This window comes from Hemicordylus capensis, chromosome 1, assembly GCF_027244095.1.
Source record: "Hemicordylus capensis ecotype Gifberg chromosome 1, rHemCap1.1.pri, whole genome shotgun sequence".
Lineage (NCBI taxonomy): Eukaryota > Metazoa > Chordata > Lepidosauria > Squamata > Cordylidae > Hemicordylus > Hemicordylus capensis.
In genome coordinates, this window is record NC_069657.1 from 166,387,177 (window position 1) to 166,415,120 (window position 27,944).

The 27,944-nt window shown below is 43.8% G+C and overlaps 1 protein-coding gene across 3 annotated transcripts in view; it reads right to left on the reverse strand.

Moving 5' to 3' along the window:
• DPP10 (dipeptidyl peptidase like 10) overlaps window positions 1-27,944 on the reverse strand; it is a 992,794-nt gene that overhangs the window by 152,800 nt on the left and 812,050 nt on the right. The gene's annotated exons all lie outside the window — the stretch shown is intronic.

A 27,944-nucleotide genomic window follows, 5' to 3' on the forward strand; every position in this document is an offset into this window, starting at 1 on the left:
TTTTTGCTAGGAGATCTGCAATTTCACATTTGAGTTCCTTTAGAACTCTAGGGTGGATGCCATCTGGCCCTGACGATTTGTTAATTTTTAGCTTTTTAAGACAGTTCTTTAGAACATCCCTTGTCACCTCAAATTCACCCAGTTCCTCAGTAGCTAAACCTGAAAAACTCAGTTGTGGAGATGGTATATGGTCAGTGTCCTCCACCATGAAGACAGATGCAAAGAACTAATTTAACTTCCCTGCAGAGTTCATCACTCTGATTCAAATAGTATCCAGCCTAATGCCTCTGGAAAGCTCACAAGCAGAGCTTGCAGGGCACCACCTTCATTGTTCCCAGCATCTGGTACATGGGGGTATATAACATGAGCAGACTGAATTCAGCAACGCTGTTGAGTAATGTGCTTCCTGTGCTCTCTCCAAGAAAGCTTTCCTTTCTTCTCAAATACATCTTGTCTGTGATTTGGACTATGTCAGTAGGTGTTTTATTTTTTATTTTATTTTATATGCAAGACATAGTGGCTCCAGGTACCTTGTATAATATGTGTGATTCACTTCTATGGGGGAAATATGCAGAAGAGGGCAACTGAGATGATCAAGGGGCACATCCCCCTTACAAGGTAAGGCTACATTTGTGTGTTGTGTGACTAAGGGGAGACTTAATGGCAGTTAATACAAGTATGCATGGTTTGAACAAAGTGAACAGAGAGAAGTTTTTCCACAGATTCAGTTTTTTAAAAATGACACCCTTTTGCAGCATTAAAACATTAAAATGTCCCTTCTAGAATGAACAGTGCAAACAGAAGCTTTGAGAAGCTGCAGATGGTTGTTGGTGGGTTGGGGGTGTTTTAAATAATATGATAGAATGCTGTTTTACCCCTCCACCCCTAATACACAGGCACTCCCATCCCTGTGCAATATACAAAGCATTTATTCATCAAAAGGTCACGCTATCAGAATAACTAATATTATACTTCATAGAAGGATTACTTCATAGTGATCAATCCACTGCTTTATTTGCTAACTGTAAGTATAACTTTAAAATACAGAAGGCCTAGTTGCTATTACTCTTTGTATTTTAAAAAAGCTTGCAGAAATATTTTAGCTAATGTTGATTTGAGAGTCAGTGTATACAGTAATCTGTTTCACAACTAAAATAACTGTTTAATAAATGTTGAAAAATGTGACCCCTGTGCATCTTGAATTGGATGGCTTCTAACAAATTTCACATCTGATCTTTTTATGTGACATTGAGTAGTCCTTATACATTTTCCACAAAAAATAGAGGTTTGAAATTCTTGTCATCTTAAAGGATACAAGGACATCATGGTAATATTATTTGATATGATGTCAGCACTCATTTGCTGGTCCATTTGTATCAATATGCTTTTTATACATAGAACTATTTCACACAGTCCACGGAAGCAGCAACAGAGGAAACATGGTGTAGCCAGAGCTTTGAAACAAGCCAAAACCAGATAAATATTAAACAAAGGGGAAACATCTATTTAAGAAAAAAAGCAGGTTTAGTAGAAAACAACGCTCTGTACATTTGTTTTTGTTACCAAAACTAACTATTCATATATTTTAGAAATAATTTCTCACTTTCCATTCTAGCCATTAAGGGATTAAAAGGTGAGAAGTCCTTTTAATCCCGTTTAAAAGGTCTGTCTCTTCCTGCAATGGAGAAGAAATGGAATAATGGTCCATGAAGTATCTACAGTTTCAGAAGTTTTTGTAAAGTTCTGGCTTGAAACCAGGCCAATTCCTGGTCTGAAACCAGGCCAAAAAATTCAAAACTTCATCAAAAATCAGGAGAATGACCCATGGCTTTTAAAAAAATAATGCAGAGTCCTTCCCAAGTGTACCTCACATATGCAAGATTTCATAACTGAATGCTCATCCATTCTAGAAATATAAAAGAGGGGCAAAGGGGGGAAGTTACTACCTCTTTTCATGAAGGCAAAGGGCAGATTCCTTCACATGGGAAAGCAATGATGGTCCAAGGAGGGTCTTCAGTTTCTGAAAGTTTTTTGTAAAGTTCTGGCTTGAAACAAGCCAGATTTCACCATTATTAGTCCATTTAACAAAAAGTTCTAAAATTCACCAAAACTCAGGGTATTGACCAATTATCTTCAAATTTACTACAGTGAGCCCTGACACTCCTCCACATATGTGTAGCAAGTTTCAAGGCTCCAGGACAGGGGTGTCAAACTGTGGCCCTCCAGCTGTTGTTGGCCTACAACTCCCATCATCCCCAGTCACCATTGTCAGTAGCCAGGGATGATGGGAGTTGTAGGCCAGCAACATCTGGAGGGCCTCAGTTTGACACTCCTGCTCTAGGCCTAACTGGGTTTTAAAACTAATTTTTTAATTTCCTCTTTGACCTCTGGGGGGGGGATCCAAATTTAAGTCGGAATTTGGATTTAAATTCTGAATCTGATCCAATATCCAATTTTACCAGAGCCCGTAGCATCCAAATCTGATATTTCCAAATTTGGATCATCTGAATCTGAATTTTCTGAACACACAAAGGCCTAATCATTTCCATCTTGGTAAAGAAGATATTCAGTTTGGAATGTTCACAACCCCTTAACCTAAGTTTTATGAAATAACCAATAAGGAATTGTTATAGTCAAGATGGAGATGATGTGGCTAATGCAATACAATTCAAACACATTTCTTTGTCTAATACAGAATATGTCTATATCTTTACTGTATATGGTTAAAACATTTCTATGCAGATCTGAGATAAAGAGCTTGGCTCTGCAATACATTTCAAAGTTGAAGTCCTCTCTATAAAGTTTTCTAAAATATTTTTGGTTTATCTGTAGCATAGAATGGAGCTAACTGTTAGTCTCTTGGGACTCTTCTATTCAACCGTTCCTCTTTCAACATGTCTCTTTTGTAAATTCAGGTATGCAGTGTTTAGAAATGCAGACATAAAAGTCTCTAGCAGATTCTCTTTTTGTGAATAGTCTTTTATCCTAGAATATAGAGGGGGGAAACTGTCCACCATTAAGTGAGATAAAAAGGCTACTAGACCACTGAAGGCCTTCCCATTACTAAAAGGGATTAGCTTACCCAATTCAGAAGTACTTATTCTTGGCAAATAATTCTAGGGGACAAAAAAGTCAGGAGGCTGAATCACACTCAAATACTGTAACACATCTGCAATACCATTATCTGAACTATAGCATATGAGGATAGTAACATCATTACAAAGCAGGCTGATGGGTTATGAGTTTGGTTACCTAGCAAAGAAAAGACTGCATTCACACGTAACATGGAACCACAGTTGAATAGGCCTGCATTCCTGTGGATGTTATGTCTAAATATGTGGAATTGAAGCTCAGCCCAGTGATGAAACCAAGGGTTCAGAATTGGAACTCCAGTCTGAACCCTCTGGTTATAGTGAGTTTCATCACTGCAACCCAAGGTTTCAGGCAGCATAGGCAGATTACCGCAGAGGCAATGGAGGCAATTGCCTACGGTGGCGAATTCTGGGAGAGCAGCAGATCTTGGGGAGGGAAAGTGTTTCTTAAAAAAAAACATTTAAAACAACCACTGTTGGCAGCAGTGGTGAGATGTCTGCCCCACCGCTGCAGCGAGGAGGGTAGGGGTCACTGGTGGTGAGGATAAAGCCCCCCCAATTCTAAACACCGTCACAGCAGTGGGGCAGCATCCATTGACCAGTAACTGCACAGCGGCAGCTGCCTGTGGGGCCGAGGAGTGCCAGGCGATGAGAGGCAAGTCCCTCTTTTTCATTAAAATCCCGCTGCCATGCAGCGGCTTAAAGTGGGGACTGGGGGTGGGCGGAAGTTCCCTCACCCTAAAGCAGCTTCTTCCGCTGGCTGTACAAACTGACAAATGGCAAGGGAGAGCTCCTTCCAGCTCCACTCCTCCCTCCCAAATGAGTGCACGCTGAAGCAGGCATCTTCTTCGGGGGTGGGGAGTACATTTATTAGGGAGGGAGTAGGGCAGCTGGAAGGAGCTCTCCATTGCCGTTTGTCAGCTTGTCCAGGCAGTGGAAGAAGCTGCTTTAAGGTAAAACAGCAGTGCAACTTCCTCACAACCCCCACCCTCCCTCCCAGTCCCCGCTTGAAGCTGCTGCATGGGAGCAGGGGACTTGCCTCTCATCTCCGGTGCTCCTTGGCCACGCAGGCAGCCACCACTGTGCAGTTGCTGGTCACTGGCTGCTGCCCTGCCACAGTGGTGGTGTTTAGAAGGGGGGGCTTCATCATTGCCTTCGGCAACCCCCTATCCTCCTCACTGTGGCAGTGGGGGCGGAAAATCCTTGGCCACCTATGGGTGGCAACAGCGTTAATCTGCCCCTGCAGGCAGCTTGCAGTACGTCGAAATTTGGAACTGCAGAATTTTGGAACTGGAAATTTGGAACTGGAAATTTGGAACTCCTGGAACTCTGGTATGATTAGCCGTGTGGGCTGTCCTTCAGGAAGGAAGGAAGCCCACATAGCCAGCTCCCCCACCAGTCTCTCTGCAGGGGGAGGGGTGTGTGGAACTGTTGGTCCATTGGACCTGTGGTTCTGTGTTACACGTGAATGTGGCCACTGAGACTGTTCACACAAGCAGCCCTACCTGGACTTCTACAACCCTACTCATGTGTAGTCTCAGGATACATCCACCAGGTAGCCCAGGATTTTGCCCCAGGCTATTACCAAGGTAGAAGTATATAAGCACACCGTTCTACCTCAGATCAGGGTTGTGTGTCTGCTTGGGCTGTCTGCAGCCTGAGCAGGCACAGAGCTGGGATCCTAGAGTGCCCAGCAGAAATCCACCATTTCACTGCACTCCATGTGTGATGCATTGAGGGATTTCTGAAGGCTGGGCTTAATTTCCCCAGCCTCCAGATAGTTGTGTTTTTCCAGTCAGTGCCACTCGTGTGGGTGTGTGAGCCATGCTGCCCAGGAAAGGGGGGGGGAGGTAAGAGTGAACCTTCCTTCCCCCTCTCCACCCCACCATCCAGGGTTGTGTGAACAACCTTTGTGTCTTAATTAACAGTTTCTACCTAGGAATGGTCCTGAACTTTGAGAAGGGAAGCTGAGTTCTAGCTAGGGGGAAAGCATTTTTAGAGCAGGATCAGAACTCTGCCCCAACACATAAATAGATAGATTGCAGCCCCTTCTAAATATGCTCTGGTTTGACAATGGCATATTTTAATAAGTCTCATATGCCTGGCATCCTAAAATTATGTCTTCTTCTACAGTGAGCAATTGCTGAATTGGTGTCTATCACACCAATGGACATTGGCATTTCCAAGCACAAAGAGTAGATGCTGCTTTCACCCCCTGCTGGCTACCCTGAAGACTTGGAACATGTGCAGCAATGTCATAGGAATTAGGCTTCTTTGAGTATGACTAGAGTGAATTGTGAAAGCTAATCTAGGTTCCATGATTACTTAGTAGCTTAAGTGGAGTGGAATGGATACTTCGTGTTCTCCACTAAATGACTATGGAATGGACTCACTTGGTTATACTACGCCAACATAATAATTATGTTAATCTCCCAAAGATATGACCAATTTCTGTAGCACCAAGGATCCTCTGTTATTCAGTGACTGTCTGGGTGCAAAGAGTGCTCAGATTCAGAATTTAAAAACCGCTACCATCAGCAGTAAGGGCTTCAAATGTATGAAGCATATACTGAGGTGATTCTCACAATGGCCCAAAAGCAGGCTAAGGAAGCCTAGCCTGCTTTTAGGCAGTCATGTGCTGCTACGGGAGCTGCTCTCCCTGCAAACCCCGCAAAGGCGATTCTCACTGATTGCGAGACTCGCCTCACTGTGTGCTTAGTAACAAAATTGCATACACCTTTGTATATTTACATATTGCATACAAAAATATGTGTAACATTAAATAGTGGAATCTCCACTTGTTATAACTTGAAAACATTTTGGTAGGGAGCCAGAGAGTTGTTGTTGTTGTTGTTGTTGTTGTTTTAGACTGCATCTGGCCATGGGCCACCAGGAGGCCATCTCTGATGTATATTTTACAAGTTAATAAAAAGCAACATGATTTTGAACCTTTTTTGTTTGTTTTTGAGACATCTGTGAAGTCACAAACTCTCTTCATTTCCTCCACCTATTGCCTTGTCAAGCCAGGAACAAAGGTGACTTCAACTCTCAGAGCATGAGTCTAGAGAATGGAACAACTGTCTATGTTTTGTTGTGCTTTCTTGTTAGATCGTCCTGAATACATTACATCAAAAGTGTAGGTCACAGGAATTTCAGCACAATTTGATAGTACAGATGGTGCCGCCTGTATTAAAACAGGGCTCCAGAGAATTAACTTTATTTTTCTCATATTCCTTTGTCTTTCAACATTTTATAATTTTGTTGGTGTATTTATAGAATTTGAATTTCCCATCTGTCAACATTCTGGTTTCCTTGTCTCCATCAAATGAAATTGGTTCCAAGTGCATTATTACAGGGTGTCCCCCCCCCCCCGCCCATGGAACTGTGTTCCATGGAGCTGTGTTCCAGCTTTACAGGATGCTTGCTTATCTGTATGTACTCAGTCCATTGTTGCCCCTATACCTGTCACTTTCCACTTAAGTATCAGGGAGAGTTTTAAAGTATCTATATTTATGAAATGACTAACAGAGTTTCATGATGTGTTAGATTTCAGAATGCTTCCCAGGGTTACTCCATTAAGTGAGCTAATAAGTATAAGAAGGAAAAATCAAAGCTATTTTGTTGATTATTCTTGAAAAATAATTCCAAGAAGCTCATTCATCTGTCATACACACAAGCTCATCTTACCTATCATAAGAAGGAAATATAGGAGCACTTCTCAGCAAAACATATGATCAGGCCCAAGGCCCATCTAGTCCAGCAACCTGTTTTACACAGTGGCCCAGCAGATGCCTCTGTGGAGCCCACAGGCAGGAGTTGAGGGCATGCCCTCTCTCCTGCTGTTACTCTCCTGCAACTGGTACTCAGAGGCATCCTACCTTTAATAAGTGTGGGTCCCAAAGACCACAACATTGGGCCACAATGTGCAGGAATGGTATTCATATAATAGTTAATATACGACCATGGTTCTCTTTGCTAAGAATAAATGCTAAGTGGCTCCTAAAATGGATAGATAATAGTAATCCTAGAGTGTTCTAATCTTGTGATGCATATACACATTCTTCCTTAAAGCTTTCTTCTAACGTTTTTACACCAAAACATTAAATGCACCCCTTTCTCAGAAAGCTTATGATATTAATGGATATAGAAAACATAATAGCCTGATTCAGATGTTATAAAATCACACTGTTGTGGCCATGTACAGTGGTACAAAGGGAGAAGTCCTGCCCATGCTGCGTTAATTACCCTCATGCTCTCCCACTCATGCTTACAGAGGAGATTATCAGAAGAGCCATGCCTATGATGGCGGGTGCTTCCATGATTGCGAGACTGGATCAATTCAGCCTCACAGTCATGGAAGTGCCCACCATCATGCTTAAGCTTCTTTCTGCTTGCCTGCCATCATGGGTAGGGCTCTGCCCTCTTCAGACAAACCCTGCTGTAAGCAGGAGCAGTGGAGTTCAAGGGTGATTGACACAGGAGGGGCAGGACTTTCTCCCCCTTTGTACCTCTGTACATGGCTACAATGGTGTGGATTTATCATGTCTGAGTCAGGCTAACAGACCCAACATTGTGTATTCAATATTCCCATATAGCAGTTATGGCTATCGGCAGTTTTGGTTGGTGGTCATTTTTACTTTTGTAGATTTTGACCTCAAATGTTAAAATAAACCTAGACAAACAAAGAAAATATCATTTTCAGCAAGCCCAAACCTTATGAATAAGTGATTTGCTGACTTTTCTTCAAAAATGCCTTATGAACCTTAATCTTTTGTTATTAAGAATATTTATAGTTCCCCACAGTGGTTTGCATAGGAAACTGAAATAAGATGATTCCTTCCCCCAAAAGGGATCACAGTCTAAAAAGAACATCATGGTGGATACAGCAGCAGATAAACTAGACAGGATAGATAACTAATCATGCTATGGAAACTATGATTTGTGGAGCAGAGGTGCAGAAAAAAGAAGTTGTTCTAATAAGCACTAATCAGCATATTTTCCTTCCTCTGTCCCTACAACTGGACTAAATTTGGTTCAAATTGAGGTCCACAAGCTAGAACTCTTGCATCTCAAATGTTAACGTGTCCACCATCTTGGACTGGGGTGGATGACATCATTACAAACTACACGATTGAGGTGTCCCTGTGTGTCACTCACTACCACTGTATGAAATTTGGTCCAAATCAGTTAGACAGTGCTCAAGTTGGTGCATTTGCACCTCAAAAATTCACATCCACCATCTTGGATTGGGGTGGTTGACATCACCACAAACTATGGCATTGAGGTTTCCCCATGTGCCCCTACAGCTGTAGCAAATTTGGTTCAAATTGGTTAAGTGGTTCATAAATTAGCCCACTTGTGCCTCAAAGGTGTACATGTCAGCCATCTTGAATTGTGGTGGATGACATCATCACAATCTTTGCTGTTGAGATGTCCCTATGTGTCCCTACAGCTGTAGCAAATTTGATTCAAATCAGTTAAGCAGTTCACAAGTTATCTCACTTGCACCTCAAAGGTTTATGGTTCCGCCTTCTCGAATCAGGGTGGATAATATCATCACAAACTGCACCACTGAAGTGTCCCTGGGTGTCACTCACTACAACTGTACCTAATTTGGTTCAAATCAGTTAGACAGCCCACAAGTTATTGCACTTGCAAGTTATTGCACTTGCACCTCAAATGTTCACACATCCACCATCTTGGACTGAAGTAGGTGACATCATCACAAACTATACCACTGAGGTGTCCCTACAGCTGCAGCAAATTTGTTCAAATTGGTTAAGCGGTTCACATGCTAGCCCACTTGTGCCTCAAAAGTTTACGCATCCACCATCTTGAATCGGTATCAATGACATCATCACAAACTATGCCATTGATTTGTCCCTGTGTGTCACTCACTGCAACAGTACCCAATTTGGTTGAAATGAGTTGGGCAGTCCACAAATTAGCCCGCTTGTGCCTCAGACGTTCATGCAGTCACCAGTTTGAATTCAAGTGGATGACATCACCACACACCATGCTATTAGGGCATCCTTATGTGTCCCTACAGCTGTAGCAAATTTGGTTCATATTGGTTAGGCTGTTCATAAGTTAGCCCTCTTGCACCTCAAAAGTTTACATGTCCGCCATCTTGGATCGGGGTGGATGGCATCATCACAAACTACTCCACTGAGGTGTCCCTATGTGTCCATACAGTTGTACCCAATTTGGTTCATATAGATCCAGGTGTTGTGAAGTTGATGGGGGACACACATAGATGGACACATACACACAGAATGAAGGGTGATCTCATAAGCTTACTGGCAAGCAGGCTGAAAAAACCACTATGAAGCTTTTTTCACGAGCAGCAGAAACTGGGCTAAAGGAGCCCAGCCTGATTTCTGCTGCTTGTGTGCACCAATGAGAGCCGCGTGGCTTCCAGTGGCGGCTCAGCGGCAAGCCCGCTTATGGAGCCCACCACTTTACCTGGGTTTGGTGTGTGAGAGCACCCCAAAATAGGTTCACAGATTGTGTGTTTGCTGCAGCTGCTTGCAGCTGTGGGGGACATACTTGGGGAGGGTGGATCCCAGAAATGCACCGTGCGCTTGCATGGTGCATTACTGGTGCTTTTGGGGGAGACGCCACACAGATGGCAGGAGAGCTACCACTCAATAGTGCCATCGATCTGCCCACCCAGAGCCCTGGTTGTGATCTTCTACAGGGAGGTGAGCCCTTTCAGGCTTCCTCCCCGCAAAAGAGGGTAGCCTCCTCGCATAATCATAAGGATCACTTCTATTACTGGTAGCCGTAGCTTTCAGTTTTACTAATTTTATTTTATTCTTTTTTATTTATTACAGTTACATCCTGATACTTCATCCAAAAAGCTCAGAAAGACTTATAAATTGTTCCAAATAGTCCCTTAGATGGCTACCCAAGATTGTGGCTCTATGAGTGCAAAGAACCCTTTCTCATGAACGGTGAGAAAGGGCTTGAGGGAGAGTGGGGATGTGGGCTGCTTGCACTTACCTCCCCGCAGATGACCCCTCTTTGCTCTCTGGATGGGCAGATCGCCCGTCCACACAATGGCTGGCAATGTTGAGGGTCAGGGGCTGGGGTGCTTTGTCCCACCTCCCAGAACTCCCATAATGCACTGCACAAGTGTGTGGTGCATTACGGGGATTCACGAGATACCGGCCAGGAGCCCCATAGTCCCTGGCTGCAAGCAACTGAGGCTGGCAGATGACCCAAAGAACGGGGTTAAGACATTTGGCTAGGTCTCTTAATCCTGTTTAAGAAGGTGGCTGGCTTGGCAGGTTTGCCGCTGAGGCACTGCTGGGATAGGCTGTTCTCACGCATGGGCACGACCAGGCTTGGCTTCATTAGGCCAGTTTTGCCTGATAACAGGCTCATAGCCACTCCTGCACCGCATTCTTGACTCCCCATGTCCTGCTCAACACATTGGCTCTTAAAGTTTCATCTCTTCTCACATACCAAAATGGAAGGGATTACACAATACAATTCACATCTGGCATTTAATTCACATCCCCTAATTCAATGAAAAAATAAATAAATGCTTAAACTGAAGTAATTATTGTATATGTAATGAGTAGACATGTTATCAGTCCTTTAAAAATTCAATTTAGCTTGTAGAAGTAGTAAAAATGGTAAAGTACCCTTAGTCTGGCAGGCTATAAACTAGAAATTCACAATTATTTCCTTGTCATAGCCTTAATAAAAATAAATGACTCATAAACTCAAATGAAACTTTTCACGCTTCTCATAAGTACTGGCTAATTCATTATAAATTGTTTAAAATATTTGTGAGTGGTATTGTGTAGAACTTTGTAAAATCATATTTTCCACTAACTGGATTCATAGTTTATTTCTGACTAGGGATACGTAAAACCAGTCCTGGGATTTGGGGTTCAGGGGTTCAGTCTGGTGGTTTGGAGTTGAACCACCACCACCCGGTTCCGTCTGGACTGGTACTGAAACACACACCCCCGACAGGTTGTGAATTATTATTATTATTATTATTATTATTATTATTATTATTATTATTATTTTAAAAACAACATATTATTATCTTCTGCCCCTTCAGGGGGCTTCCTATAGGCCATGGGGGAGGGGTCCATGAACATTCCCCTGCCCCCCACCAGCCTCTAAAATCACCTTGGCCCACCGCATTGTTATTTTTGGCCCGTTAGGGCCACCATAAATCAGTGTGGTGGCCATTTTGGAGGCCGCCATGCATGCGCAAATGGCCTCTGTAAGGGCTGGCATGAGACCAGGACCTTGCAGAGACCATTTGTATATGTGCCATGGCCATTTTATTTTCAGAGGCCATTATTTATTTATTTATTTTGAAAAAATGGCCACAGCACATGCATAAATGGTCTTTGCAAGGCCCTGGGCCATGCCAGGCCTCACAGAGGCCATTTGTGCATGCACGGCGGCCTCCAAAATAGCCACCGTGCTGATTTATGGTGGCCCGAATGGGCCAAAAAATAACAATGTGGTGGGCCCCAGTGGTGAATTTAGAGGACGGCAGTGAGCAGGGGAACATTCGCGAACACCCCACACACACACACACACACGGCCTATAGGAAGCTCCCTGCAGGGGCAGAAGGTAATAAAATTTATTTTAATTTTTTAAAAAATTCATGATCCCCCCCAGACTGAACCAGACTGGGGGGGTTCAAAGGGGTGCCAGACCGAACTGGCCCTGTCAGGTTTGAGTCCATTCTGGACTCAAACTGAACCGGGCCAGCTGGTTCCATGCACACCCCTACTTTTGACTGTGAAATTGTTTTAAGAATGGGGGTTTCAATTACTGAAATAGATCTTTGGAACCAAATTTCAAAAATTGCTTTAACTGCATGCTGCTTATTAGAATGGTGTTAGCATATTTTTAAAAGGAAAAGTGTTATAATCCATTGTGAAATCTTCTCTACAGTGATAAGACTGTGGTGTATTTAGTTCACTTCTATTCATGGTAAAACACAGATATATAAAAACGGGAACTTTTGAATACACAAACACATGCACACAGAAATAAGTGCACATGACAAATGTATGCAGATACATGCACACACACACAAATACACGAAACACATACATGCAACCATGCACACAACACAAACACACATGCACATGCACAGGCACTTATACACACACACACACATGCACATGCATAAGCATATACACAACACACACATACATACAGAAACCCATGCATGACAAACGTGTGCACATGCAAATGCACACACAAACACATGCATACAAAAACATACACAAGTATATATTCACAACATATACATATGAAAACCAGACACATATACGAATATACACACAAAAACACAAAAAGGTACATGTGTTCATGTACACACACACAACCAAAACACAAACATGCACACATATAAACAAACACACATGCACTTACACAACACATACACAAACATAAACAAACATGAACGTACACAGAAACACAGATGCAAACACACACAAGTTAAGCACAGGAAGACACTAACACACAAAAACATGTATACAATTCAAAAACATTGAACTGTAGCCCGGCAACCTCTGGTTTCAGGGCAGGGGAGCCACTCCTTACTCTCCAGGCAACTCTTTCATATTTGCAAGTAGTAGTGGCCGCTCCATGTGTCCAGAAGTAACATGTGGGCAGACTAGGGAAACACCGGGATTGGGGATAGATCTTTACTCTCATTGAAATTTCTCAGGTTTGGACCAGCATTGCGGTGGATGCAGATCGACCACCGTGGGGAATAATGGATGAGGGATGCCTTGAATATCCGCAACCCCAAAGAAGTAAAGTGGCCATTGCAGGTAAAAACAAACAGGAATATGTGCCAATAGATGACCAGACAGGTAGAGGGACTGCTTGGACTGCTTCTTCATGGCAGTTACCATGACAGGAAAAGGAGCTGCTGGGGTACCCGTCCCCACAGCTTTCTTGTGTTGAGCAACCAGCCTGCACAGCAGCTGCCGTCCAGCCCACATGCCCGTCTTCATGGCCTCTCACTCACTCTCCAGAGCAGCATGCATCATTATCTCACAGGACAAATCTCTCCTTTGACTGGAGGCAATACTGCTCCTGCTGGATGGTTCTTCTCATGAGTAATGCCAGAGAGGGCATGCTTTTACCCAAGGGGAAGGGGCTGGGTGCCATAGAGAAGAGTTATTCAAGAATTCCTGGGTGGGGCTCATTTTAAACTTAACCCTGTGTATCACTGCCCTGCCATATGATCTTTTCAGTGATCTAATCAGGTTGCCTGGTTTATGGTGCTACCGCGACTACATATGCTTGTGAACATACTTCTTTATTGATTCATTTTTGGAGATCAAAACGCATAGTGCCTATCTTGCCATCCCGTCCCCTTTCTCTTCTGGTTGCCAGAGGGCATCTCCTAATGTGACTTTTCACTTTGATAAGCTTGGGATGGGACAAGGCAGCATCCCTGTTGCTGGGCAATGGCTTGAGGAGTGCAGAGACAGGGGGTGGGGCAAGTGAGAAGCATGGCAGGCATGGAGCAGGAAGGTCTGGGCCATGATCTCTATGACTTAGATTACAGAAACAGCATGAAAACCGGTTATAACAGTGTCTGTGTTCAAATGTAATGCAGCCACCTCCAAAGCTCAGGTTGGAGCAGTGAAACTCACTACAAACCAAAGGGTCAAACTGGAGTTTGGCAAAGGAAACCACAGGTAGCTTTTGCCACAAAACTATGGTTTCACACATTTGGATGTGCACAAACTCCAACCTTTGCCTCCTTCAACTCTGGTTTGGCATTACATGCAAATGTGGCCTCCATTGTGCTCTTCTGAGTGCTCTAACACAGGTGTATCCTATCCATGGTCAGCTTTCCCCGTACCTCAATGTACAATTTGGCTGTGTGCAGGTTTGCACTAAATTTAAATTTCCCACATGAAGGCAAAGCATAAGGCTCATTCACATGTTACATTTAACCCTTGTACAAGTGTGCAGTGTACACAGGTACAGATCTGTACACAGGTACAGTGTTTTATTTTATTTATTGTTCAATTTTTTCCATCATTCATGATGCATCTCAGGGTGGTTTACAAAAGTTAAAATAGAATACAATTTAATAAATTTAATATTTAAAATCTAAAACCAGTTAAACAGTGAAAACCATAAAACACCAAAACAACAACCATAAAAAAAGATAAACAAAACAAGAAAGTCTCTAAGGGGTAAAAGCCTGAACAAATCAAAAGTTCTTTAGCCACAGATGTCAAAGAGCAGACATTCACTGGGATAGCATTCCAGAGCCTTGGGGCAACAATAAAAAAGGCCTGACTCATGTGCACAACAATTTAGCCTCTCTCTATGTTGGCACATGGAACAAAGACTCCTCTGACAACCTTGGGTAGACCCTTGTGAGCAGGTGGCTTTACAGGTATCCAGCGCCCAAACTGTTAAGGACTTTAAATGTAATAACCAGCACCTTGAATTGGATCCGGAATCAAAATGGCAGCCAGTGTAGCTCTTTCATAATAGGTGTAATATTCTCCAAGCGAGCAGTTCCATAGGCAGCTGCATACTGCACGAACTGAAGTTTCCGAATATTCTTCAAAGGCAGCCCCAAGTAGAGTGCATTGAAGTAATCCAGCCACGATGTGACTAAGGCATGGGTAACTGTGGCCTTCTTCTTCAGAAAGGGACACAGCTGGTGCACCCCTGGCCACCACCTCCACCTGAACATCCAGAAGCAGGGCCAGGGCCAGCAACACCCCCAAGCTGCGCACTTGGTCTTTTAAGGGGAGTACAATCCCATCCAGAGCTGGTTGAATCACCCTATCCCGATTGGCTTTTCTACGGACCAACAGCACCTCCATCTTATTTAGATTTAGCCTCAGTTTCTTAGCCCACATCCATCCTGTCACTGACTCCAGCCCCTGGTTCAGTACATTCACTGCCTCCCTAGGAACTGTTGTCAGGGAAAGGTATCACAAAGGATTCAGATAAAACAGAAGGGGACAGAGCAGAACCCCATAAAGAGCAGACAGAAGGCTGTGCCAGCTGGTCAAAGAGTCAAAAGAAAGATAACATATACCAGGTAAGAGATTCAGTATATACTGTAGGTGCTTATATGCCAATGCCAGAAGCCTCCAAGCCAAGATGGGTGATCTGGAGTGCTTGGTTGCTAACACAGAAATAGATATAGTGGGCATAACAGAAACATGGTGGAACAGTGAGAACCGGTGGAACACAGTTATTCCTGGATATAAACTCTATAGAAAGGACAAGGAGGGGCACCTTGCAAGTGGAGTAGCACTGTATGTTAAAGAAGGGATAGTACCGTGTTTCCCCGAAACTAAGTCAGTGTCTTATATTAATTTTAGCCCCAAAAAATGCACTAGGGCAATTAGCGGTACATCAGAAATTACTGCTAGGTCTTACTTTCGGGGTAGGTCATACTTTCGGGGAAACAGGGTAACTAGCAAGGTAGAAAACCTAGATGAAACAGAATCCTCCACAGAAACCCTGTGGGTGACAATACAAGGCCTGAAAGGAAATGTGCTACTGGGGACGTACTATCACCCTCTGGATTAAAATGCTGACAATGACTGGGAGTTGCAGCAGGAAATTAGAGGGGCATCAAGGAGAGGCAGGGCTGTAATAATGGCTGACTTCAATTACCCACACATAGACTGGGTAAATTCACAGTCAGTTAATGACAAAGAGGTCAAATTTCTAGATACGCTGAATGACTGTGCCCTAGAACAGTTGGTCTTGGAACCAACCAGAGAGATGGCGACCTTGGACTTAACCCTGAATGCCACCCAGGATTTGGTGCATGATGTCAGTGTCATCGACCCCTTAGGGAACAGTGACCATAGTGCGATCAAATTCAGCATACATGTGGGGAGAGAATCACCAAAGAAGTCTAACACAGACACTTTGAATTTCAGAAGAGGAAACTTCTCCAAAATGAGGAGTATGGTGAAAAGAAAGTTGAAAGGGAAACTCAGGAGAGTCACTTTGCTCCAGAATGCATAGAGTTTATTCAAAACCACAATACTAGAAGCCCAGTTAGATTGTATACCCCAAAGGAGGAAATGTACCATTAAGTCCAGGAGGATGCCAGCATGGCTAACAGGTAATGTCAATGAAGCCATTAAAGGGAAGAAGACTTCCTTCTGAAATTGGAAGGCCTGTCCAAATGAAGAGAACAGAAAGGAACACAAACTCTGGCAAAAAAAATGCAAGGTGAAAAGAGTTTGAGGGAACATTTAGCTAAAAACATTAAGGATAATAACAAAAACTTCTTCAAATACACCAGAAGTAGGAAGCCTGACATGTAGGCGGTTAGACCATTAGACAATGAGGGAGTGAAAGGGATTATTAAGGAGGATATGGAGGTTGCAGAGAAGCTAAATGAGTTCTTTGCATCCGTCTTCACTGCATAGGTTACTGAGAATATACCTGTTCCTGAACCAGGCTTTTTGGGGATGGAGGCTAAAGAACTGAGTCAGAGAGAAGTGACAAGAGATGATGTTCTAGATGATGTCTGGAAAAACTGAAAACTGGCAAATCTCCAGGGCCAGATGGCATCCATCCAAGAGTCCTCAAAGAACTCAAATGTGAAATTGCTGACCTCTTTGCTAAAATATATACAGGTAACTTATCCCTGCCATAGGGCTCTGTACCAGAGGACTGGAAAGTAGCCAATGTAACACCAATTTTCAAAAGAATTTTGAAAGTTCTCAATTTTCAGAGAACTTGCATTTTGGGCGGTATAAAAATGTGATAGATAGATAGATAGATAGATAGATAGATAGATAGATAGATAGATAGATAGACAGATAGAGATCCAGCCAGGGGCGATCCTGGAAATTACAGGCCAGTTAGCTTAACATCCGTTCTAGGAAAATTAATGGAAAACTCACAAACCTTTTGGAGTTCTTTGAGAGTGTCAACAAGTGTGTGGATCAAGGTGATCCAGTTGACATAGTATACCTGGACTTCCAAAAAGTTTTTGACAAAGTTCTTCATCAAAGACTCCTGAGAAAACTTAGCAGTTATGGGATAAAGGGACAAGTACATGTGTGGATTGCTAACTGGTTGAGAGACAGGAAAGAGAGAGTAAGTATAAATGGAGAGTTTTCACAATGGAGGGAAGTAAGAAGTGGGGTCCCTCAGGGATCTGTACTAGGACCGGTGCTTTTTAATTTATTCATAAATGATCTAGAAGTAGCGGTAAGCAGCGAGGTGACCAAATTTGCAGATGATACCAAACACTTCCGGGTAGTGAAATCCAAAACTGTTTGTGAAGAGCATCTAAAGGATCTCTCCAAACTGGGTGAGTAAGCAACAAAATGGGAAATGAGGTTCAATGTTGCAAGTGTAAAGTGATGCACATTGAGACAAAAAAAACCCAACTTCAAGTATATGTTGATGGGATCTGAGCTGTTGGTGACTGACCAGGAGAGGGATCTTGGGGTTGTAGTGGACAGCTCGTTGAAAGTGTCGACCCAATGTTCAGCAGCTTTGAAAAAGGTCAATTCCATGCCAGGGATCATTAGGAAGGGGATTGAAAACAAAACTGCTAATATTATAATCCCCTTATACAAAACTATGGTGCGGCCACACCTGGAGTACTGCATACAATTCCGGTCACCACATCTAAAAAAGGACATTGTAGAACTGGAAAACATGCAGAAGAGGGCAACCAAGATGATCACAAGGCTAGAGCACCTTTTTTTTATGAGACAAGGCTACAACACCTGGGGCTATTTAGTTTAGAAAAAAAGATGACTGAGGGGAGACATGACAGAGGTCTATAAAATCATGCATGGTGTGGAGAAAGTGGATAGAGAGAAATTCTTCTCCCTCTCACATAACACTAGTACCAGGGGTCATCCCATGAAATTGATTCCCACAAAATTTAGGAGCAACAAATGGAAGCACTTTTTCTCACAACACATAATTAACCTGGCCTGACTTGGTGCGGGTTCGAACTGAACTTGAACCGCACCAGGCCAGTTTGGTTTTTGCCCCTGTTGAAACCCCACCCCCTGGTTTTGTTCAAGGGTGTGTGTTGACAATCTTTTTTTAAAAAAATGTTTTTTCTTTTTTTCTTTTAACTATTAGGTGGTAGCCTCCTTGCACCCATTGGGCACTACCACCCACCACAACCCACTCTGGGTCACCCCGTTGCCCCCCAAGTGGAGTTATAAGTCTGCTGAAATCCCCATTTTTCCTTATAGGAAAAAGCTTAAAGACATGTGAACTTCAAAAAATTGTTAAATATCACCCCTTTGCCTAATTTCTTTTAAATAGGGTGGTAGCTTCTACCCATTGGACACTACCACCCAACCCACTGTGGCCACAAAATGGAGGTCTGAATCCCCAAATTTTTGGGGAGGTCTGAATCTGGGTGATTTGTTTTGTATCTGAATCTGGGCAATTGAGCACAGGGGTGAATTGTTCTGTCTACAAATTGCCCGAATCAGCTAGATACAAATCATTTTGTACCCAAATCAATTTGCACTTCACTAGTTGGCAGGGAGGCAGGCTCCTACCTGCCTCCCCACACACAATTAATGTTCTCCATTGGGCTGTGCTGCTCACGCGGTGCATGATTGGTGCTGCAGCAAGCTGCAAAGCCAGGAGTGTGGTGCATTGGGAGATGCTGGGTACTTTTACTGCCCAGAGTGGTTCATGCTCAGGCTACAGGCATTTGCCCTTCTACCCCAGTATTACCTCAATACTTTATCTCAGTATTAAAGTTGTGCCGTCGAGTCGGTTTAGACTCCTGGCAACCACAGAACCCTGTGGTTTTCTTTGGGAGAATATAGGAGGGGTTTACCATTGCCATTTCCTGCATGGTATGAGATGATGTCTTTCAGCATCTTCCTATATCACTGCTGCCCAATATAGGTGTTTCCCATAGTCTGGGGAAACATACCAGTGGGGATTTGAACCCGCAACCTCTTCCTCCTTAGGCAAGTTTTTTCCTGGCTGAGCCATTAGGTGGTTTACCTCAGTATTAGCCTGGGTTAAAAACAACAACAACCTTGGGCTAACCAACAGGGCAGTACTGGAATTGGCCCAATCCCAGCACTCCACATGAGCACAAGCCCTTGTAGGGCTACTCAAGTGCATGTTGTCATTGTATCATAGTAAACATTAAATGTTAATTGGGAGGGTATTGGATTGCCAATAGTGTAACGATAAATCGCCTTTCACAAACCATGGAAATTTGATGATCAAAAAAGCTGCCAGTTTAAGACCAGAGTTAAGGCTATTTTGTTTTGGCTCAAGTTCCATAAAGCTGGGAAATTGGAATGAAAGGCTGATGCCTTAACAGACATGCCACATGATCAACAATGATGTTGTTCAACATCACAAATTGTGCTCACTTACAACTTGCTATTCATGCATCCACATGGACAATGTGGGAACTTTTTGCTGGTGCCAGCCACACCATCCTTCCCATCTAGGCCTCAAAGACTGAGACAAAGTGTGGATGCATGAAGGACATGTATGTCAACAAGCACAATTTGTGACAATGACATTATTTTGGATTACACAATATCAAATACACAGCTATAGTAGCTATAGTAGATCTAATTTCAAATTACTTAGTTAAATTCTGCTAATAAGTGTGCACACATCAAAATACCCCTGCTAACTTGGCAGAGAGGCACCTTTTAATGTGGTGATTCTCTTTATTTAGTAGGGTGAGAGTAACTGGTCCTATCCACCCCCAGCACAGTACCTCCAGTGATTGTTGCTGGTTTCTTTTTAGATTGTGAGCCCTTTGGTACAGGGATCCACCTTATTTATTTATTATTTATCTGTGTAAACTGCCCTGAGCCATTTTTGGAAAGGCGGTATAGAAATCGAATAAATAAATAAATAAATATTCATAATTTCTGATGGTTTTCACTGTTCTAGTTTGTCTTTGATTTGATCATAGCAGTTGCATTAAAATGTGATAAAATGTCATTCTTTCCTATCCTTCTTAGATATGTTCTTTCTTCAGATGGTATGTTTGATTATTATGACATGAATGTAATGCAGCCTGAATTATAACTAGAGCTGGTGGTGTTAATTTCCAACATGCGCATAAATGTCTTTCTGTGATGAGCAGGATACATATTAAAAGGCTAAAGATACTGCAGTGGTACACTTATGTTGAAAGCCACAGTATAAATGGATGGGTGCTTTTATTTCCATATACTATTCAGAAAATGCTCATTATCTTTCTACCTCAGTTAGGAAAAACAATGAAGGAAATCATGTACAATCTAAAATAATGCATTATTATAAGAAGCAGAATTTCTCTGCCTGTTAAGTATAAGTTCCGAAGCTCATTTTGGTTATTACACCTGTCAGCTAGACAGTTAGTTGCCTTTTATTCTTTTCAAAATGCTGAATATCACTACACTTGTACAGTTATGGATACCAAATGGAAGGATTGGTTTAGAAAAGAATACTCCAAGATGCATTAGTTACTTTGCCAGCACATTGCTTTAGAATTTATTAGCAAATTTGATTCTTTACAATTCAGATTTTCACTGGAACGCTGGGTTTCTTTCCACTATTGATGTTAAGTGGTGGCATAACTATTAGGACGAAATTTTCATCAGTGGCTGCTGTTGTGCATGGATCACTCTGCTCTTATCTTGAATATATTTGTGCTCTGCACATAAACATCACAAACCCAGTCCTCACCCTTGCATTATATGACCATTTGATCCTGTTGTTAATGTTTTTTGTGTATGTGTGTGCAGAGGCACTCTAACCACTGGATCTTTGGGACCCATTCTGGTCCTCCACGGTCCGGAGGAGGCTCCAAATGGGTGGGGGCCGGGGACCTCTGGAGGCCATCCCGCACCTACCCCACCAAACGTCTGTTTTCTAAAAAATAATTACTGCAGCCGAGGGGTGGCTGCAAGGGAGGGGAGGAGCAGAGCAGTCCTTCTCCCCCTTCTCCCCCGGTGGTGGTGGGGGCCAGAGTGATGCTGGGCCTGTCTGTTCAGACCAGGGTCTTTTTCCAACTGCGAGGTGCACCTGCAACCACAGCCTCCTGAAGTTACTCCTCGACCCCGGTAATGATTAATAAACACAGAGGTTTGGAGACACCCCCCCCCAGTGGAGGTTTTGGGGGGTCTCATGATGGGGGAAGGCCTTGCTGCTGAGCAGCCCAGGCACCCAAATTATCTAGGTGCACCCGTGTGCGAGCACACACACACACACACACACACACACACACACACCTGTATGTATGTGTACCTGTATGTATCTACCACCTGACGATATCACTTCATTCATCTTACAAAGTAGCATCTAGTCCATGAAGCGTATACAGAATCTTAAAGTTTCTATAAGACTGTTTTTTCATCCTTACTCCTTGTAATAAGACAGGGGTAGGCAACCTTGGGCTCTCCAGCTGTTGTTGCCTGCAACCCCAATCACAATTTATTTTGACTGGAGATGATGGGAGTTGTCATTCAACCGCAGCTGGAGAGCCAAGGTTGCCTACCCCTGTAGGGTAGCCCTGTAGGGTAACACTTTCCTGTAGGACCCAGAGCATGAGTGCCCACAGAATAGATCTTTTTTCAGGGGTGGGCAAAGGCTGCAATCCTATACCCACTTACCTGGGAATAAGCCCCATTGAATTCAATGGGACTGGCCCAGTGGTGGGGGGAAAGAGCAAATACCTCCCCTTGCCCTCCATCCAGACACCTGTGACCCAGGAACCTATTTTGGGGTAACAAAGAAGACTGCAGATGGAAGGGAACATAAGTTAAAATTATGTCTTCCCTTTGCACAAATGCCTGGAAATTGATGGGAAACCAGAGCTGTTCTTTAAGGACTGATGAGATACATTGCCAATGATCTGTCTCATAAATAGCCTAATCATTGTATTTGAATTATCTTGAGTTTCTAAACATTCTTCAAAGGCAGCCCCAAGGAGGTTACCAGAACACGGATCAAAGAGTATTTTAATGTGTGCTCCACAGGACTCCCTTAGAAGGCTGCGTGGAAACTACATCCTGACTAAGGTAGTGGATTAATTTTAAAATAAAAACAAGATACAAGTTGGGTCCATTAATTTCATTTGATTCTAATGAATAAATGAATGGAAAGATGAACAAGTTAGTTGCATAATAAATTATTTTAATAATAAATAATAAATAATAATTAAATAATCATATTTTCCTTTTGTTTCTCATTCATTTGCATATCTTCCAGCAGCAGTGGGGGTGTGCATGGAACTGGCTGGCCCAGTTCAGTTTGAGTGTGAACTGCACTTGAACCTAATCAGACCAGTTTCGTCTGGCCCCCTCTTCGATCCCCCCCCCAAGTTCAGTTTGGTCCTGGGGGTTTGCTATTAAAAATAAAATAATTTTTTAAATCTCCTAGTCCCTTCGAGGGCCTCCTAAAGGCCACGGGGAGTCCGCAAAGGTTCCCCCTCCCACCACCAGCCTTGGTAATCACCACTGCAGCCTGCCACCATGCACGCACAAATGGCCTCTGCGAGGCCTAGCATGGCCTAGGGCCTCACAGAGGCCATCTGCACATGTGTAGTGGCCACTTTAAAAAAAATAAAAATTAAATTAAATTAAATTTAAATTAAAAATTGCTGCCGCACATGCACAAATGGCCTCTGTGGAGCCCTGGGCCATGCCAGGCCTTGCAGAGGCCATTTGTGCATGTGCAGTGGCAGGAAAAATAGCCACTGCGCTGATCTATGGGCCAGAAAGTGGCTGAATGGGCTGCATTGTTGATTATTGAGGCTGGTGGGAGAACCTTAACGGACCCACCCCCACAGCCTTTAGGAAGCCCCCCCCCGAAGGGGCTATAGGTTAAAAAAAAATTAAAATTGTTGTGTTTTTTTAAAAAAAAATCACGAACTGGCGGGAGGGTTCAGTCCAAGACAGAACCGGGGGGAGGGGGAGGGTTCATTCAACCCCAAACCATTGAACTCCCGAACCTAACCCCTGAACCAATTTGCACATCCCTAGCAAACAGAACAGACCTATGCAAATTTCAGATCGGATCTGAATCTGATTTTGATCCAAAACCATAGATTTTGGTTTCAGGTCCTTTGGACCTTTGTGAATTTCAGTATCATTTTCAGTATCAGATTTTCTTTGGGATATCCCAGAGTTTTCAGTAAAGATCCCAATAGAAGTCTGTGGGGAGGGTGTGGGAGGGGGCAGAGGGGATTGCCAGGAAAAAAGGTTTGGTCAGAGAGCTCTAAAATGTTGCACACACATAGGTAATGATGGCAAGACTCAGTATATTTAACTTAAATTAGATCTGTCCAACCATTGATTTTTAGTTAAATTTTAAAAAGTAACCCAAAAATTGTATTCACATCTCAGAATCAGAGAAAAAAGTGATGAAACATTGAAGAATTTTGGCAAAAACATCCAAGGATCACAGGGGAACTTATATCACATTTGAGAATCACAGGGGAAGTGATGGAACATCTTAGAATATACCACTTGATTTCTACACCAGTAAGCAAATAATCAGCTACATAAATAACTAAATGGATGGAAAGGCAGGCAAATAGATGGCTCAAGATGGCAATTACCCCCTCCCTCCAAGCTGTGTTTGGGAGCAAAATGTGGACTTCATTTTGTATTTCCACCACCATTTTGTGCCCCCAAATCCCAAATTGTTTTCAAATCCACACACACCCCAAATTCCCAAAAATGTTCCAGATAATTCTGATACAAAATAGGCTTACAATTTTTGATATCCTCCAAAATGGCTGATATCAGACCATTTCTGAAATTCAATATCTGAAAATGCACAGGCCTACAGGTTAGAATGAGGCCTACAGGTTAGAAACAGGGAAGGGGAAGAGAGTTTGTTTGCTACAGTTCTACTTCAATTTCCTTCAAAGTCCTTCACCAATTTTTTTTTTTGGTAAGTGCTGAGGACAAGGAAAGCACGGTGGGTATTTATGCGATACTGGGTCTTCTCAGTAGTGGCAGCCCAATGGTACAAATCCCTAACCAAGAATATCTGCTTGTCCTTCCTTGCCATCTCTCTTATGGAAGTTATGCCTCCTTGAATTCATATATATTAACTATTGAGAACTACTTCCGGAGCAGCAATCCAGAGGTGCCACTCCTGTGCATCTTATGTAGGGATGTGCACCCTCCCGGGAGGGTGGAGAAGGTTTCTTTAAGGAGCAGGGGAGGAACTGCCTACCTACCAGCCCCCACCCACTGCTTTCCCCCCACTGGCCCTATCTCTAAAAGTGGGCATGCGGGACATCAGTGTCCTTCTCTGCGCCCCGTTCTGCGTTGCTATGCAAATGGCCGACGCATGAGCGGACATCATGCACATGCGCGTGCATCGGCCATTTGCATGGTGAAGCAGAATGGGGTGCAGAGAGGGATGCTGCTGTCCCTTGCTTTTAGAGAAAGTGCCAGCGGGGGGGGCAGCAGAGGGGCAGGGGCTGGCAGGTAGGCAGCACCTCCCCTGCTCCTTAATGAAAACCCGCCGGCCTCTGAACTGGCTTGACCACAAGTCCACAGAACTGGTTTAGTTCCTAGAATGGAGCACCAAATGGTTCTGTGCACATTCATACTGTGCAGAACTCAGCCAGAGACATCCAGATTGGGAGGCGGGAGTCTTTTCCCCCTGCCTCCATAGGTGCTCCAAAAATATGTCCATGAGAGGGCTGCACAACCCTCATAATTTTGGAAGACAAAGAACATATGTGGGACATATTTTTGGAGGGCTTAGGAATATTCTAGCTGAATTAAATGCAACCTCTTTGTGTGGAGATGCAGATCTATACTCCCATGCAGAGCTGCTCTAGATGTAAGCAAGAGTTTTTAACTGAAGAATGGCTACACATTGATTTTACAGCTATTTGTTATTATGTATATTTTTGAGTCATATGTCGCAGCCCAATGTTGAACTGAAAGCCAAAGACAAAGCGTGAATGTATGTCTTGTTTATAGAGCTAATATAATTTATGAGACTATACAAAGACTTTCCAGCTTACATGGCATTGAAGTTACGGTAACCACAACACTTTTTAGAGCACAAGTGAAAATAATAAGCATCTTAATTTTCATCCTAAACCAGCTTTTTTGTTTAATGTTTTAATAATTATTCTGTTTAGATTTCTGTATGCAAGCAATAACTTCAAAAAGAGTATCTTATTGGGAATATGCCAATCTATCACTGAAATGTAAATGTACCTCAGTTTCCCCCTGCCAGTCAAATTTATGCAAGCAAAAAAGACATTTCCTTCAAATCCATATCTTACATGAATGTGTTATTATATTGTTATCCTCAAGGTGCTTACAGACTGATGGCTTTATTACCAGCTTCTGAGAAGGATCCCACTGTGAGGTTACAGTAGGCAATGTATAATTTTCAGACTCTGTCAATATTGTCTGAGTGACATCCCTTTGTATTTCTACCTTTTAAAATTTTTTATCTCTAAATTGAGCCTTTCTTTCCTTTTTGCCAATTCCCTGTTGGCCTGATATCTGGCCTCATCTTCTAACTGCTATCACTTTCTGCTCTTATATGAACAATTTATGTCTTCTGGTCTTATTTCTAGAGAATGGGACTGACAGCAGCCTTGAGCTGGGGATGGGCTTTTTGTCGCACCCCCCAGTACAGTCCACCCCAAAGCACGATTGGTCAGGGCTAGGCGGGGTTTGGGGGATCGTGGCCTTTGCTAAGCAGGATCTGCACTGGTCAGTGGCTCCCCTTGAAAGGCCTGGGGAGATTGTCTCATTTGCTAAGCAGGGTCTGCCCTGGTTCTGTTTATTTTGTGGCAAAGCCTGCAGAATTGTCTCATTTGTTCAAGCAGGGTCACCCTGGTTTCATTAATCCTCCTGCAAGCCCTAGGGAATTGTCTCCATTGCTGAACCGGGTCTGTCCTGGTATACATTTTATAGTCCCTGCAAGGCCTTGGGGCCCCCACTTCACTATGCCCCCCAAGAAAGCGCAACGAAAACGGGGGGGGGCATCTTGTAAAACAACCCTGGAGGCTGCCTCTGCAGTCTTCCTTATCGAAGGATGAGGGGGATATGGGGCAAATTCGGGGCCTGCTGCTCTGGAGGCTCTGGAGCGTGCTAAGAAGGCCCCACCGCAGAAAGGTGTGGGCCCATCAGGTCTGCCCCCTAAACATGGGAAGAGAACCAGGGGGGCTGCTTGGGCAAAATTATTAAAAGTTTTATCGGAAAAGTTGGCTTCGCTGGAGAAAGGGGAGGAAGCGTCAGCACTGGCTGCTTCACCACCTAGCAGCCTGGATGTCCAACAGCCTGCTGGACAATCACCCATCACGGTCCACAGCCCATGCTACTAGTTCCAGTGGATCACGCACCAGTGGGACAGCCAGCCCCCATCGTGACAGGTGAGAATGAATCAGAAATGGCAAAGGAAGGCAATGGACTTTGGCCCATGTATCGGGCAATGGACATTATTATTATTACTGTTATTATCAATTTGATTTCTATACTGCCCTTCCAAAAATGGCTCCGGGCAGTTTACACAGAGAAATAATAAATAAATAAGATGGATCTCTGTCCCCAAAGGGCTCACATCCTAAAAAGAAACATAAGATAGACACCAGCGACAGTCACTGGAGGTACTGTGCTGGGGGTGGATAGGGCCAGTTACTCTCCCCCTGATAAATATAGAGAGTGGCCCATGTATCCCTGGCCATTGCCTCCTATGGGAGGGATGGGGTTACAACCCCTATTAGGCCATGCACACACACCCGTGGGCCAATGTGCTACAGGGGGACCACAGGCAGCACCTGGGACAGCAGATCTGGTTTGGAGGGGGGGCAGGACCACCGGTTAATGCTGGGGTGGCTTCTGGGGTTGGGGGTTGCTACTCCACGGGGGTGGTCCCCTTCCCTCAGCACTCTCCCTATGGGTTCATGGGCCTTCCTCTTGGGGATCATCTTCATGGGCCTTCCTCTTGGGGATCATCTGAGGGAGAAAATCCTCAGGGGCGAATATGTGGACATGTTCAGTCAGCTTTTCCGCGATTCAGAGGTGAAACAGAAGGATGGGGAGGCAGGGAAGGAGCAGGAGGTACCTAAGTGAAAGCCGGTAAAGTGTACCTGGAACAACTGGCTGTCTGGGTTCAGCATCTACCTGGGCATCATAGTGAGGGCACAGTCTGCTAGGGGCCCAGCCTTGGTAAAATACATGCATATTATCCACTGGACCATCATGGATTTTGCTGGGTCCGCATGGGTTCGATATGATGAGAATTTTAGGATGCAGGCCGCCCTAGACCACATCCTCCCATGGGACTCCCCACTCCAAGAGTTGTGGCTGCTCATTATGTCCCCATGTCCTGTTGATGGGGAGAGGGCAGACAGTGGTCACCTGCTGTTCAAAGCATCTGGCTCAGCACATACCCAAGGTAGCAAGCCACAGTGGGTTCAACCCCACCTGGTATGTTGGGAGTATAACAGTGGGGGGTGCTGCTCCAGAACCAAATGAAAATTCCACCACGCCTACAGTTTATGCAGAGCCAAACATCCCAGCTTCTCCTGTAGTAGGGCAAGGGGATGGAGCTCAGGGATTAGGGGCCCTGCAGCCAACCAGAAGAGAGGCAAACTCCCCCCTCCGGACCAGCTGTGGGTAAAGGGGCCCAGCCCAATTATGTTACAAGTATTGATGCAGCTTTTGGCAGGTTACCCAGACTGCCAGGCAGCTGCATACTTGGTGGGGGGTTTTCGTGATGGTTTTAGGATCCCCTCGTCCTCTAGGTGGGAGGCATCGGTGGCCAACAATTTACATTCAGTGAAGGGCATGGAAGAGGTGGTGCTATGTAAAATTGGAAAGGAAGTAGCAACACGTAGGGTATTG